The sequence below is a fragment of the Tamandua tetradactyla genome, chromosome 7, assembly GCF_023851605.1.
Source record: "Tamandua tetradactyla isolate mTamTet1 chromosome 7, mTamTet1.pri, whole genome shotgun sequence".
In the NCBI taxonomy this organism is placed as follows: Eukaryota; Metazoa; Chordata; class Mammalia; order Pilosa; family Myrmecophagidae; genus Tamandua; species Tamandua tetradactyla.
In genome coordinates, this window is record NC_135333.1 from 73,334,219 (window position 1) to 73,348,466 (window position 14,248).

General features: G+C 36.8%; 1 long non-coding RNA gene across 3 annotated transcripts in view; it reads left to right on the plus strand.

Annotated features, from left to right (window-relative positions):
- Nucleotides 1-14,248, plus strand: part of LOC143691510 (uncharacterized) — a 93,097-nt gene that overhangs the window by 1,879 nt on the left and 76,970 nt on the right. The window contains exon 1 of one of the 3 annotated variants that reach the window (XR_013179547.1): nt 3,483-3,569. The exons of the other annotated variants lie outside the window; for them this stretch is intronic. This is a non-coding gene — a long non-coding RNA (uncharacterized LOC143691510). Of the gene's footprint in view, nt 1-3,482; nt 3,570-14,248 lie in introns of those variants that run through there. 3 annotated transcript variants of the gene reach the window in all.

A 14,248-nucleotide genomic window follows, 5' to 3' on the forward strand; every position in this document is an offset into this window, starting at 1 on the left:
ATTTTTAAAATAACAAACTTCTAAAGTTAAATCCATATTTTCACTTGCTTTCAATATGAAGCATACAGTAATGCTATACATATGTGGATGCATTAAAGAGGCCGGTCTAATATTCTAAGCATGATTAAATGTCATCTTAATTTTAAAGGTTATAGTCTTAATTAAAATTATGCTGTACGTACGATTTATTCTGGCGAGAACTGGCCACTGATTTTTCCTACCCAACAATATGATTATCATTGCTATTTACCATGCACAATTTGACTGCAAGAAAAAAATGAAAGGGGTTGAACTCTTTGATCTCTGATCCAATAGTCAGCTCCCTCTTTTTTTTATATTCACTCTTGGAAAACAAATCATAACTAACAGGTGTTGTCTCCAACCTCTGGAAGACCCTAAAATAATTACAAATGCACACTGGGATTTCCTAGAATTTGTGCTGGAATGACTCCCATAACTACTCATCATTTTCATCCAAAAAAATCCCAGCAAGCAGCTGGGATTTTTGATACTATGCTAAATAAATCTAGAGAGAATTAATTAGAGCAGACATGATCTATGTTATTTTAGTAATCATAACTACAGAGCAGTATGTAGACAGATGCACATAAATTTATCCTTCCTCTGCTCAGTCGTTAATTCACACACTCACTCATTAGCACATATTTATTAAGCTGGCATATGTGGCAATGTGTGAAATTATAAGTATGCAAGGTTGATCAACATAAAGCTTGCTCTAAGGTTTTTCTTTATATTATATTAAATTATCTTTTTTTCACTACCATCAATTATATTGTAAGAAAAGTATCATTACTGCTTAAATTTGAGATTAAGTGGGACAAAAAGAATCATAATCTAATTGTTGACAGCAATCATTTTTTAGCAATGACTGGTTTGGTCATGAAAACAAAAGCCTCTCTGTTCCTAGTATGAGGGGAGTTAGAGCTTGCACAATTGTTGGAAGTGCTGGGGGAAGGGAAGTCGGAGAGGCTGCACTGAAGATCCCTGACTCCAGCCCCAAAGAAGGTGGTTCTCCAGTGCCCTCCTGAAGCCACTGGAATCACAGGATTTCTGGGAAGCACGCAGTCATTCAGGGCTAGATGCCAGTTTTGTGAGGCTCAAACCTTATACAATTTAGAGAGCACCTTTAAGAAAAGAATATAAAATTATGCATACAAAATAAGCAGGGTGGAAGAGAGGAGCCCTAAAGTTTGAACTTCATTTGTCTAATGGCATGCCCTCCCTGACACCAACTATCTCAGTTGAAAACACAGACCCAGTTTCTCTTCAAGAAGTTTATCTGGAATTAGCTTTGAACCTCCATCTGTCCGTGCATCTTCCAGTAACTGATTCTAGAAAGTAATGGTCTCCTGGGTGCCTTATAAATCTTGAGGGAGTGCTGCTCATTGACAGATTCCAATCTCTAACTACAGGAAAGGAGATTCTGGGGAATGTAGTTCTTACCTTTGAAGAGGCTAATGATGATAAGTGATAGGAGGCTATCCAGCATTATCACCCTAAGGAAGAAAATGCAATGAACTGACTAAGGAGATTTAGAATACTGCAAGCCATCCAAAGGACTAGAGCTTAAAGTAAGGAAGCACTGATAGATTAGCATATCTGAAATTGTAAAACAGTAAAGCATTAACTAAACTGATTGATGTCGAAACAACACAGAAGGGAATAAAAAAGTAGAGGAATAGGAGAGCAAAGATTTTTCAAGGTGTCTCCATCAATGTTAAAGGGGAGATATGCTCTGTTTGGCATTCACTAATAATGCATTCCACCCATGTATTGATCATTCACTTTAGGAACTAAAGATATCATGCATAACAAGACAGGAATGGCCCCTGTATTCAAGGAGTTAGGGTCTAGACCAGCACCGCACATTTGAAATGTAATTTGAGCCTTCAAAATGTGAGCCACATAAGTACTCTTAAATTTTCTAGTAGCCATATCTTAAAAAGTAAAAAGAAATAGTGAAATTAAATTTAATACATTTTATTTAAGCCAACATATCAAAAATATTTTCATTTTAATATTTGATCAATATAAAATTGTTGATAATGCATTTTTTTGGTGCTGTCTTCAAAATCCAATGTGTATTTTACAGTTTTTACACACCTCATTGTGGCTGGCAGCTACCAAATTGAGCATCAGAAGTCTTCTAGACAACTAGAAAGTTAACCTGAATGATCCCCAGAAGCCAATTTACCTGTGGTTATTGTGAAAAAGCCTGGGTTTACAAGCTGGACCATACATCAATCTGATAATCCTTCAAGATAATGCTACCTGCTAGGGTAACTTGAGCTTCTTTCATGACATAGCCAAAAAATTTAAATGAACCGTAATTCTGTAATTCTGAATAACTATGAAAATGTCATTGATAAACTCTAGGGTAAGCACTATCCATTAAAGTTGATTTACTATCCATTACCCTTCAACTATGTTCCATGCTGCCACACCCTTGTATACATACACTCTCCTTTAACTTTAAGTAATATATATTGACATACCAAAGTGAAGATATATTTTGAATTTTTTTCCTTTTCAATAAGAGAGCTAAGAGTGGGGTGGGGATTCACTGTGTTCAACCCTTCCCTATGGGAAGTTGGATAAAAGGTTTCAGAAAAGGTACCTGTGATATTAAAAGGCAAATTGATCATTTCAGCATATGTTGGAACAAAAGCTCCAGGTTCTAAAAGACTTTTTTGCACTTATTTTGCTTCTAATTTTTTTAATGAACTATTTTGACAGTGTCTTCATCTTTCTTTAAGGACTAGTAAATTGCACACTTTTGGTGGGAGCGTGTGAAAAAGAATGTCCAATAGAGAAATTAGAGCAAGAAAGAACCCTTAGAAGTTGTCCTTTTCAGCCTAACTCGTTTTAGAAATGAGGAACTAAGATTCAGAAGGATTAATCATCTTTCTTAAACTGATGAATCTATTTATAGGCATAGCTAGAGCCACTAGCTGAGTCTCCTTACACTCAGTCCAGTGTATTTTCACTATACAATCTGATTTGAAAAGTCCCAGCGCTCTGCCATTGAGTCTGGTGGTGTTTTGACTCTCCCCTCTAAGTACACAAGAATTAGAATATAGTAAAATGCTAGAACCACGCAGAGAAATCTGAAAACACTTGGAACTCACCTCCGAAGTAGAATCAACTGAGCAGGGCTCTCTAGCCTCTGAAAGATGTTCATATCTTTCCCATTAGAATTTGTGGAAAGAAAAACAAACATCTGTGCAGGATTTTGTTTTGTAGCATCTTGAAACCAACTCTCTCAAACACTGGGGAAAAGAAATTCTCTTCCTCCTGAAAAAGCTTTCTTTTCTTTCTGCCTCTATTACTCTTTTCTTCTTGTTCTAATTTTGCTTTCTTATTTATCTTCTTTACTTTTTATGTCCTCGCTCATTAAGAAATTAAATCTCATGAGATGTCTAATCTCGACTTTTGTCCTCTAGAAGATACAATGCCCAATATGTTTTTGTGGATATGAAAATTCTTGGAAACACATTCTCAACCAGCAAAAGAAAAAAAGGATTCTGTTCAGTTTTTGTCCTTCAAAGGTATTTCTCCTCTCCTCTTAAACTGGAATCCTTTCTGTTAGTCAGACCTCCATTTGAGCTCTATTAATAGTCCTAACTTCTCACTCCAATGCCCTATACAGTATTCATTTTCAGAGACATTTGCTTAATTGGATTTTCATGCTCCCAAAACTTGACAATTTTGGAGTAGAGATTGAGAATGAGAAAAACTGGATGGTGTCTTAGTTTCCTAAGCCTGCCTTAAAAAAAAGTTTCAACAAACTTGTTGGCTTAAAACAGAAGTTTATTCTCTCACAGTTTTGGTTAGCAGAAATCTGAAATCAAAGTGTCTGTAGGGCTGCACTCCCATGGAAATCTCTAGGGAAGACTCTTCCCTTGCCCAGCTTCTTGTGATTCCAGGTATTCCTTGGGTGATGGTTGCATGACTATAATCTCTGCTTCTGTCTTCACCTTCTCCCTGTGTTTCTGCCTTTCTCTTATAAGGATACCTGTTACAGCCCATCCTAAATTCAGGATGATTTCATCTGAGATTCTTAATTACATCTTCAAGGACCCTTTTTCCATATAAGTTCACATTCACAAGTTCCAGGGCTTAGAATTTAGCCTTATTTTTCAACCCACTACAGATGGGTAAGGAAGAAACTGCTTCCTAATAAATAGTGAGAAAGATGTTAGTAAAGCACTACTAATGTTTTGACTTCTTTATGATGAAGTCACAGACTTGAAGGACAAATACCATCTTTACAAATTACATAAAATGGAAATAAATATTTGCTAGTGTGCCTCTGAGTAATATGATATATTTATTTTGATATTATGGACCAAATAATATCAAATAAAACAAACCAAGGAGAGTTTTATATCCACCTCTTTTCCTAGTGTTTCAAACACCAGAAATCTCACTGCATTATGAGCAAACTATTTCTAGTTCTTTTCCTTTTTTTCTGACTTTGCCAGATCCCTTTTATCACCATAATTTTTTTAAACATTTTGTCACATTTGTCATATCATTCTATGCATCCTTTTATCAATCCAACTGTCCATCCACCCATCCTACTACTTCCCTCTCAATCTTGCTTTCCATCTATTTTCTAAATATTTGAAAGTAACTTGTATCCATTATGCTCCTTGAACACTAAATTCTTCCATATACTTTTCTTCAGAACATGGATATTCACTTACACAAGCACCTTAAGTGCAGTTATCAAGTTCAAGAGATTTAACATTGATATAAGGCTTATAGTCTGTATTCCAGTTTTTTCCTTTGTCCCAAAATGTTCTTTTAAGGCATTTTCTCCTTCATAATTAGATCTGGTCTGGAATCATGTATTGTATTCACTTATTTTCTTAGTGCTATTCTGCTTTGAGTCATAAAGTATGCTTCCTAAAGAACATTCCTTCATTTGTATTTCTGATTGGGGTAGCTTAGAATGATTTGAGATATTTTGATTTGCAAACCAGTTTTTCTTCTCTTTGGCTTTTTATGCCATTTTAGGTGAAAGAGGATAATTGATAAAAGAGTGGTTTCATTGGTATAACATAATTTTTGAATAAGATTAAAGCAAAAGTTTTGGAGTTTTGAGATTACACCAATCTAGGAGCCCCAAGGGTGAGATTTACATGGAAAATGAAAATACTAGGAGTTGTGCAATATCAGGGAGGAAAGCTTAAATGGAAACTAAATAATAAAAACAAGATTGCAAGAATCAGGTGGAACAATCTTGTTTGTTTTCCAGGGGTTTTGTTTTGTTTTATTTTGGTGGTGGTGATGGTGGTGGTGAGGTGATGATTTTTGTGTGTGCATGATTTTTATTGTTGTTATCCAAAAAAAAAAAAATCCACTAAGTTAAAAACCTATATGTCATCATGGTGGGCAATATAAATAATTATATTACAGTAAAGACATTTATTGCACTGTTTGGCTGGGGCTACTCCCATTCTCTTGCATGTCAATTTTATGAATTTCTATTTAGATTCAAGATTCATGATGTATAACCATCATGAAATGAAGTATTACCCAAAAGCTAAAGCACCAGACCATGTGACATTAAAAGTAACCCAGCTGGCATATTGAGACCTATGAAAATAGAAGAATGCCATTTTTATTTTAATTTCCCTAGTGTATATTAATGCTAACCAGCTATTTCTGTTTATCTATTGTGAGTAGAACAGAACACAGATTACATTATAACAAGAGGGATCTCAATTTAATACCATCTAACTGTAAGAAGAGAAATTCAATCATGTGACAAAATGACTTTGAGATGTACCTTTTTTGAGATGTTTCTAAAGATAATCTTTTGGGGTAGGGGACTGGTGGTTGGAAAGTCAATAGGATGTGCTTAACTGATACTTTACTACCTAGATTTCAAAGGAGCAGGAGTCTGCTTTAGAGGTGAGCCATACTCTATTCCACCACTCAACTCTTGCGTGTATTCTTCATAGCTTAGGAAATAAGATTCACCATGAAGGTTCAACAGGCATAACTGTGCATGCCTTGGCCTTGGTTTCTGATCTCAATGTATTCTGGTCCCTCAAGATTACTTGGGAATAAAAATTATTGGAGAGGGGCCAAGATGGTGGCTTAGCAATGTGCGCGTTTTAGTTCGTCCTCCAGAACAACTACTAAATAACCAGAAACAGTACAGAACAGCTCCCAGAACCACATCAGTGACCAGACACACAGCATATCCCAGTCTGGACCAGCTGGACCGGCTGCAAGCCTCCCCAAAACCGTGAGTTCCCCAAGCCGCGGCAGCCGGTGCCCGGCGCCCCTTCCCCACAGGTGGCTTCCCAGAGGGAAAAGAAAGAGACTCTAAACCTGGTCAAGGCAGAGTTCACTCATTGGGCTCATGGAAAAAGAGGAAAGGGGAGGAAACGGAGGTTTTAGTAGCTATGTTTCTACGGAGACGTGGCAGCCTCTGGATTCAGTGGCAGGACTTCTTGGGCTGCAACTGCCCCGGGCATAGGCAGAAATGGACTGCTTTCAGGGCTGTCTCCCACCTGCGCCTTCCCCGGGGGAGGCGTGAAGCCCAACTCAGGTGGAATCCCTCCATCAAGGAATTCAGAACCCAGGGCTCGGCAATCTGAAGCCATTAAAACCAGCCTACAACCTCTCCTCTGTCTCCACCACGCCCCCAGCAGGGAGAGCCTTCCAAACTTAAAGTTGCCACAACATCTTTTGCTGGTGGGACCCGAAGGGCAGACAAGCGCCACATACTGGGCAGGATAAGAAAAACAGAGCCCAGAGAATTCACAGGAAAGTATTTTAACCTGCTGGGTCTCACCCTCAGGGAAAACTGACGCGGGTGACTCCTTCCTCCTGATAGGAGGCCAGTTTAGTCTGGGAAAAACCCAGCTAGAGTGTATAATACCTACTTAGACCGTCCTAAGGGTGGGGAGGGAAAAGGCACCATATAAGCAGGGCCAGAAACAAGAAAACAAGAACTGAAAAAGTATCCTCTGTTAAACAAAACCTAACATAGAGGTCCAGAAAAAGCTGAACTGAAAGTCAAAGAACAGATAGACAACAAATTCATCTAGCAAGAAAACTCCTAGGTAAGAGAAGTGAAAGCAATCTCCAGAATAAACTATTTACGGTAATTAAATGTCTAGACGCCAGCAAAAAATAACAAATCACACCAGGAAAACTGAAGATAAGGCCCAGTCAAAGGAACAAACCAGTAGTTAAAATGAGATACAAGAGCTGAAACAACTAATTCAGAATATACGAACAGAAATGGAAAATCTCATCAAAAACCAAATCAGTGAATTGAGGGAGGACATGAGGAAGGCAAGGAATGAACAAAAAGAAGAAATGGAAAGTCTGAAAAAACAAATCACGGAACTTATGGGGATGAAAGGTATAGTAGAAGAGATGAAAAAAACAATGGAAACCTACAATGGTAGATTTCAAGAGACAGAGGTTAGGATTAGTGAACTGGAGGGTGGAATATTTGAAATCAGAAAGGCACAGAAACTATAGGGAAAAAAATGGAAAATTATGAGCAGGGACTCAGACAACTGAATGATAATATGAAGCGCACAAATATAAGTTATGTGGGTGTCCCAGAAAGAGAAGAGAAAGAAAAAGGAGGAGAAAAACGAATGGAAGAAATTATCACTGAAAATTTCCCAACTCTTATGAAAGACCTAAAATTACAGATCCAAGAAGTGCAGTGCACCCCAAAGAGAATAGATCCAAATAGACATTCTCCAAGACACTTACTAGTCAGAATGTCAGAGGTCAAAGAGAAAGAGAGGATCTTGAAAGCAGCAAGAGAAAAGCAATCCATCACATACAAGGGAAACCTAATAAGACTATGTATAGATTTCTCAGCAGAAACCATGGAAGCAAGAAGACAGTGGAATGATATATTTAAATTACTAAAAGAGAAAAACTGCCAACCAAGAATTCTATATCCAGCAAAATTGTCCTTCAAAAATGAGGGAGAAATTAAAACATTTTCAGACAAAAAGTCACTGAATGAATTTGTGACCAAGAGACCAGCTCTGCAAGAAATACTAAAGGGAGCACTAGAGTCAGATACGAAAAGACAGAAGAGAGAGGTGTGGAGAAGAGTGTAGAAAGAAGGAAAATCAGATATGATATATATAATACAAAAGGCAAAATGGTAGAGGAAAGTATTACCCAAACAGTAATAACACTAAATGTTAATGGACTGAACTCCCCAATCAAAAGACATAGACTGGCAGAATGGATTAAAAAACAGGATCCTTCTATATGCTGTCTACAGGAAACACATCTTAGACACAAAGATAAACATAGGTTGAAAGTGAAAGGTTGGGAAAAGATATTTCATGCAAATAACAACCAGAAAAGAGCAGGAGTAGATATACTAATATCCAACAAATTAGACTTCAAATGTAAAACAGTTAAAAGAGACAAAGAAGGATACTATCTACTAATAAAAGGAACAATTCAACAAGAAGACATGACAATCATAAATATTTATGCACCGAACCAGAATGCCCCAAAATACGTGAGGAATACATTGCAAATACTGAAAAGGGAAATAGACACATCTACCATAATAGTTGGAGACTTCAATTCCCCACTCTCATCAATGGACAGAACATCTAGACAGAGGATCAATAAAGAAACAGAGAATTTGAGTATTACAATAAATGAGCTAGACTTAACAGACATTTATAGGACATTACACCCCAAAACAGCAGGATACACCTTTTTTTCAAGTGCTCATGGATCATTCTCAAAGATAGACCATGTGCTGGGTCACAAAGCAAGTCTCAACAAATTTAAAAAGATTAAAATCATACACAACACTTTCTCAGATCATAAAGGAATGAAGTTGGAAATCAATAATAGGCAGAGTGCCAGAAAATTCACAAATACGTGGAGGCTCAACAACACAATCTTAAACAACCAGTGGGTCAAGGAAGAAATTACAAGAGAAATTAGTAAATATCTCGAGGTGAATGAAAATGAAAACACAACATATCAAAACCTATGGGACACAGCAAAGGAAGTGCTAAGAGGGAAATTTATTGCCCTAAATGCCTATATCAAAAAAGAAGAAAGAGCAAATATTCAGGAATTAACTGTCCACTTGGAAGAACTGGAGAAAGAACAGCAAACTAACCCCAAAGCAAGCAAAAGGAAAGAAATAACAAAGATTAGAGAAGAAATAAATGAAATTGAGAACATGAAAACAATAGAGAAAATCAATAAGACCAGAAGTTGGTTCTATGAGAAAATCAATAAGATTGATGGGCCCTTAGCAAGATTGACAAAAAGAAGCAGAGAGAGGACGCAAATAAATAAGATCAGAAATGGAAGAGGAGACATAACCACTGGACTCACAGAAATAAAGAAGGTAATAACAGGATACTATGAACAACTTTATGCTAATAAATACAACAATGTAGATGAAATGTTCAAGTTCCTAGAAAGGCATGAACAACCAACTTTGACTCAAGAAGAAATAGATGACCTCAACAAACCAATCACCAGTAAAGAAATTGAACCAGTCATTCAAAAGCTTCCCAAAAAGAAAAGTCCAGGACCGGACGGCTTCACATGTGAATTCTACCAAACATTCCAGAAAGAATTAGTACCAACCCTGCTCAAACTCTTCAAAAAAATTGAAGTGGAGGGAAAGCTACCTAATTCATTCTATGAAGCCAACATCACCCTCATACCAAAACCAGGCAAAGATATTACAAAAAAAGAAAACTGCAGACCAATCTCTCTAATGAATATAGATGCAAAAATCCTCAACAAAATTCTAGCAAATCGAATCCAGCAACACATTAAGAGAATTATACATCATGACCAAGCAGGATTCATCCCAGGTATGCAAGGATGGTTCAACATAAGAAAATCAATTAATGTAATATACCATATCAACAAATCAAAGCAGAAAAATCACATGATCATCTCAATTGATGCAAAGAAGGCATTTGACAAGATTCAACATCCTTTCCTGTTTAAAACACTTCAAAGGATAGGAATACAAGGGAACCTCCTTAAAATGATAGAGGGAATATATGAAAAACCCACAGCTAATATTATCCTCAATGGAGAAAAATGGAGAACTTTCCCCCTAAGATCAGGAACAAGACAAGGATGTCCATTATGACCACTATTATTCAACATCGTGTTGGAGGTTCTAGCCAGAGCAATTAGACAAGAAAAAGAAATACAAGGCATCAAAATTGGAAAGGAAGAAGTAAAACTATCACTGTTTGCAGACGATATGATACTATACGTCGAAAACCCGGAAAAATCCACAACAAAATTACTAGAGCTAATAAATGAGTACAGCAAAGCAGTAGGTTACAAGATCAACATTCAAAAATCTGTAGTGTTTCTATACACTAGCAATGAACAAGTTGAGGGGGAAATCAAGAAACGAATTCCATTTACAATTGCAACTAAAAGAATAAAATACTTAGGAATAAATTTAACTAAAGAGACAAAAGACCTATACAAAGAAAACTACAAAAAACTGTTAAAAGAAATCACAGAAGACCTAAATAGATGGAAGGGCATACCGTGTTCATGGATTGGAAGACTAAATATAGTTAAGATGTCAATTCTACCTAAATTGATTTATAGATTCAATGCAATACCAATCAAATTTCCAACAACTTATTTTTCGGAAATAGAAATACCAATAAGCAAATTTATCTGGAATGGCAGGGTGCCCCGAATTGCTAAAAGTATCCTGAGGAAAAAAAACAAAGCTGGAGGTCTCACGCTGCCGGACTTTAAGACATATTATGAAGCCACAGTGGTCAAAACAGCATGGTATTGGCATAAAAATAGATATATCAACCAATGGAATCAAATAGAGTGCTCAGATATAGACCCTCTCATCTATGGACATTTGATCTTTGATAAGGCAGTCAAGCCAAGTCACCTGGGACAGAACAGTCTCTTCAATAAATGGTGCCTAGAGAACTGGATATCCATATGCAAAAGAATGAAAGAGGACCCATATCTCACACCCTATACAAAAGTTAACTCAAAATGGATCAAAGATCTAAACATTAGGTCTAATGTTAGAGGAAAATGTAGGGAGATATCTTATGAATCTTATCATTGGAGGTGGTTTTATGGACCTTACACCTAAAGCAAGAGCACTGAAGAAATAAATAAATAAATGGGAGCTCCTCAAAATTAAACACTTTTGTGCATCAAAGAACTTCATCAAGAAAGTAAAAAGACAGCCTACACAATGGGAGACAATATTTTGAAACGACATATCAGATAAAGGTCTAGTATCCAGAATTTATAAAGAGATTGTTCAACTCAACAACAAAAGATAGCCAATCCAATTACAAAATGGGAAAAAGACTTGAACAGACACTTCTCAGAAGAGGAAATACAAATGGCCAAAAGGCACATGAAGAGATGCTCAATGTCCCTGGCCATTACAGAAATGCAAATCAAAACCACAATGAGATATCATCTCACACCCACCAGAATGGCCATTATCAACAAAACAGAAAATGACAAGTGCTGGAGAGGATGTGGAGAAAGAGGCACACTTATCCACTGTTGGTGGGAATGTCAAATGGTGCAACCACTGTGGAAGGCAGTTTGGCGGTTCCTCAAAAAGCTGAATATAGAATTGCCATATGACCCAGCAATACCATTGCTAGGTATCTACTCAGAGGACTTAAGTGCAAAGACACAAATGGACATTTGCACACCAATGTTTATAGCAGCATTATTTACAATTGCAAGGAGAAGGAAACAGCCAAAATGTCCATCAACAGACGAGTGGCTAAACAAACTGTGGTATATACATATGATGGAATATTATGCAGCTCTAAGACAGAATAAACTTATGAAGTATGTAACAACAAGGATCGACCTAGAGAACATTATGCTGAGTGAGACTAGCCAAAAACTAAAGGACAAATACTGTATGGTCTCACTGATATGAACCGACATTAGTGAATAAACTTGGAGTATGTCATTGGTAACAGAGACCATCAGGAGATAGAAATAGGGTAAGATAGTGGGTAATTGGAGCTGAAGGGATATGGACTGTGCAACAGGACTGGATACAAAAACTCAGAAATGGACAGCACAATACTACCTAACTGTAATGTAATTATGTTAAAACACTGAATGAAGCTGCATGTGAGAATGATAGAGGGAGGAGATCTGGGGACATAAATGAAATCAGAAAGAAAGATAGATGTTAAAGATCGAGATGGTATAATCTAGGAATTCCTAGAGTGTATAATAATAGTGAAATGTACAATGTACAAATTTTAAAAATGTTTTTGCATGAGGAAGAACAAAGGATTGTCATTATTGCAGGGTGCTGAAAATAGATAACTAATACTTTAAAATGTCACCTTATGTGTGAGACTAAAGCAAAAAATGTTTATTCGTTACAAAATTTAGATTTTGACTAGAGCATTTCCTAATATAACTCATGTAGATCGTTTGACTGAATGTCATAAGTACTTGGAATCTCAGGTAGCACATGAGATTTTGTTGGTTTGTCCAGGGTGATCCCCCGATGAATCCCAGAATGGTTTGATCAGTGACTGGAAAAGTACTTGCAAGCCCCCTTTGGGGAATGGTGAGTGGGGAGAAATTCAACTTCCCCAAGTTGAATTCTTGATATTCTCACAAGCAGTGTGGACAACCAAAGCTATAGGTTGAGCTCCCAGTCTTGGGGTTTGTTCACATGAAACTTAAACCCACAAAAGATAGGTCAAATCTACTTAAAATTTAAGCCTAAGAGTCACCCCCAAGAGAACCTCTTTTGTTGCTCAGATGTGGCCTATCTCTCCAGCCAATATGATGAGCAGTCTCACCACCCTCCCCCTCTCTGCATGGGACATGACTCCCAGGGGTGTGGACCTTCCTGGCAATGTGGGACAAAGATCCTGGAATGAGCTGAGACTCAGCATCAAAGGACTGAGAAAAACCCTAGAATGAGCTGAGAATTAATATCAAGAGACTGAGAGAACCTTCTCGACCAAAAGGGGGAAGAGTGAAATGAGACAAAGTGTCAATGGCTGAGAGATTCCAAACAGAGTCGAGAGGTTATCCTGAAGGTTGTTCTTACGCATTAAGTAGATATCACCTTGTTGTTCAAGATGTAGTGGAGAGGCTGGAGGGAATTGCCTGAAAATGTAGTGCTGTGTTCCAGTAGCCATGTTTCTTGATGATGATTGAACAATGATATAGCTTTCACAATGAGACTCTGTGATTGTGAAAACCTTATGTCGCATGCTCCTTTTAGCTACTATATCAACAGAAGAGTAGAACATATGGAATAAAAATAAATAATAGTGGGAACAAATGTTAAAATAAATTCAGTTTGAAATAGTGGTAAATGAAAGCAAGGGGTAAGGGGTATAGTACGTATAGTTTTTTTTCTCTATTATCATTTTATTTCTTTTTCTGTTGTCTTTTTATTTCTTTTTCTAAATCGATGCAAATGTACTAAGAAATGATGAATATGCAACTATGTGATGATATTAAGAATTACTGATTATATATGTAGAATGGAATGATTTCTAAATGTTTTGTTTGTTAATTTTTTTAATTAATAAAAAAAGTTAAAAAAAAAAAAAGACATAGACTGGCAGAATGGATTAAAAAACAGGATCCTTCTATATGCTGTCTACAGGAAACACATCTTAGACCCAAAGATAAACATAGGTTGAAAGTGAAAGGTTGGGAAAAGATATTTCATGCAAATAACAACTAGAAAAGAGCAGGAGTAGATATGCTAATATCCAACAAATTAGACTTCAAATGTAAAACAGTCAAGATTACTTGGTGTTTTCCTGACCTCTATTATGGCTGAAACTCTTCTTTTTTTTTTTCTTTTTTTTTTAATACTTTGGCAGGCACCGGGAATCAAACCCGGGTCCTCTGGCATGGCAGACAAGCATTGGCTGAAACTCTTAAGCAAGCTTAACAAATGTCTTGTTTGAGACAGAAGTCTGTCAAGAAAATGCTGGATGGGGCTTATTGGTGCCTTTTCATCTAAAACTCATATTAAGAGTAAGCTTTAGAAGGAGAGCATCTTGCTCATCACCTCTTGCCACAAAAAAGTAAAAATAAAAAATAAAAATTGGAAAGAAGAGGCAAAATTTTCTCCTTTGTAGAGACATACTATTCTCTTCCACTCTCCGTTCTTGTCATTTCACTTGTCCTCAACTCACAGGCCAGAATC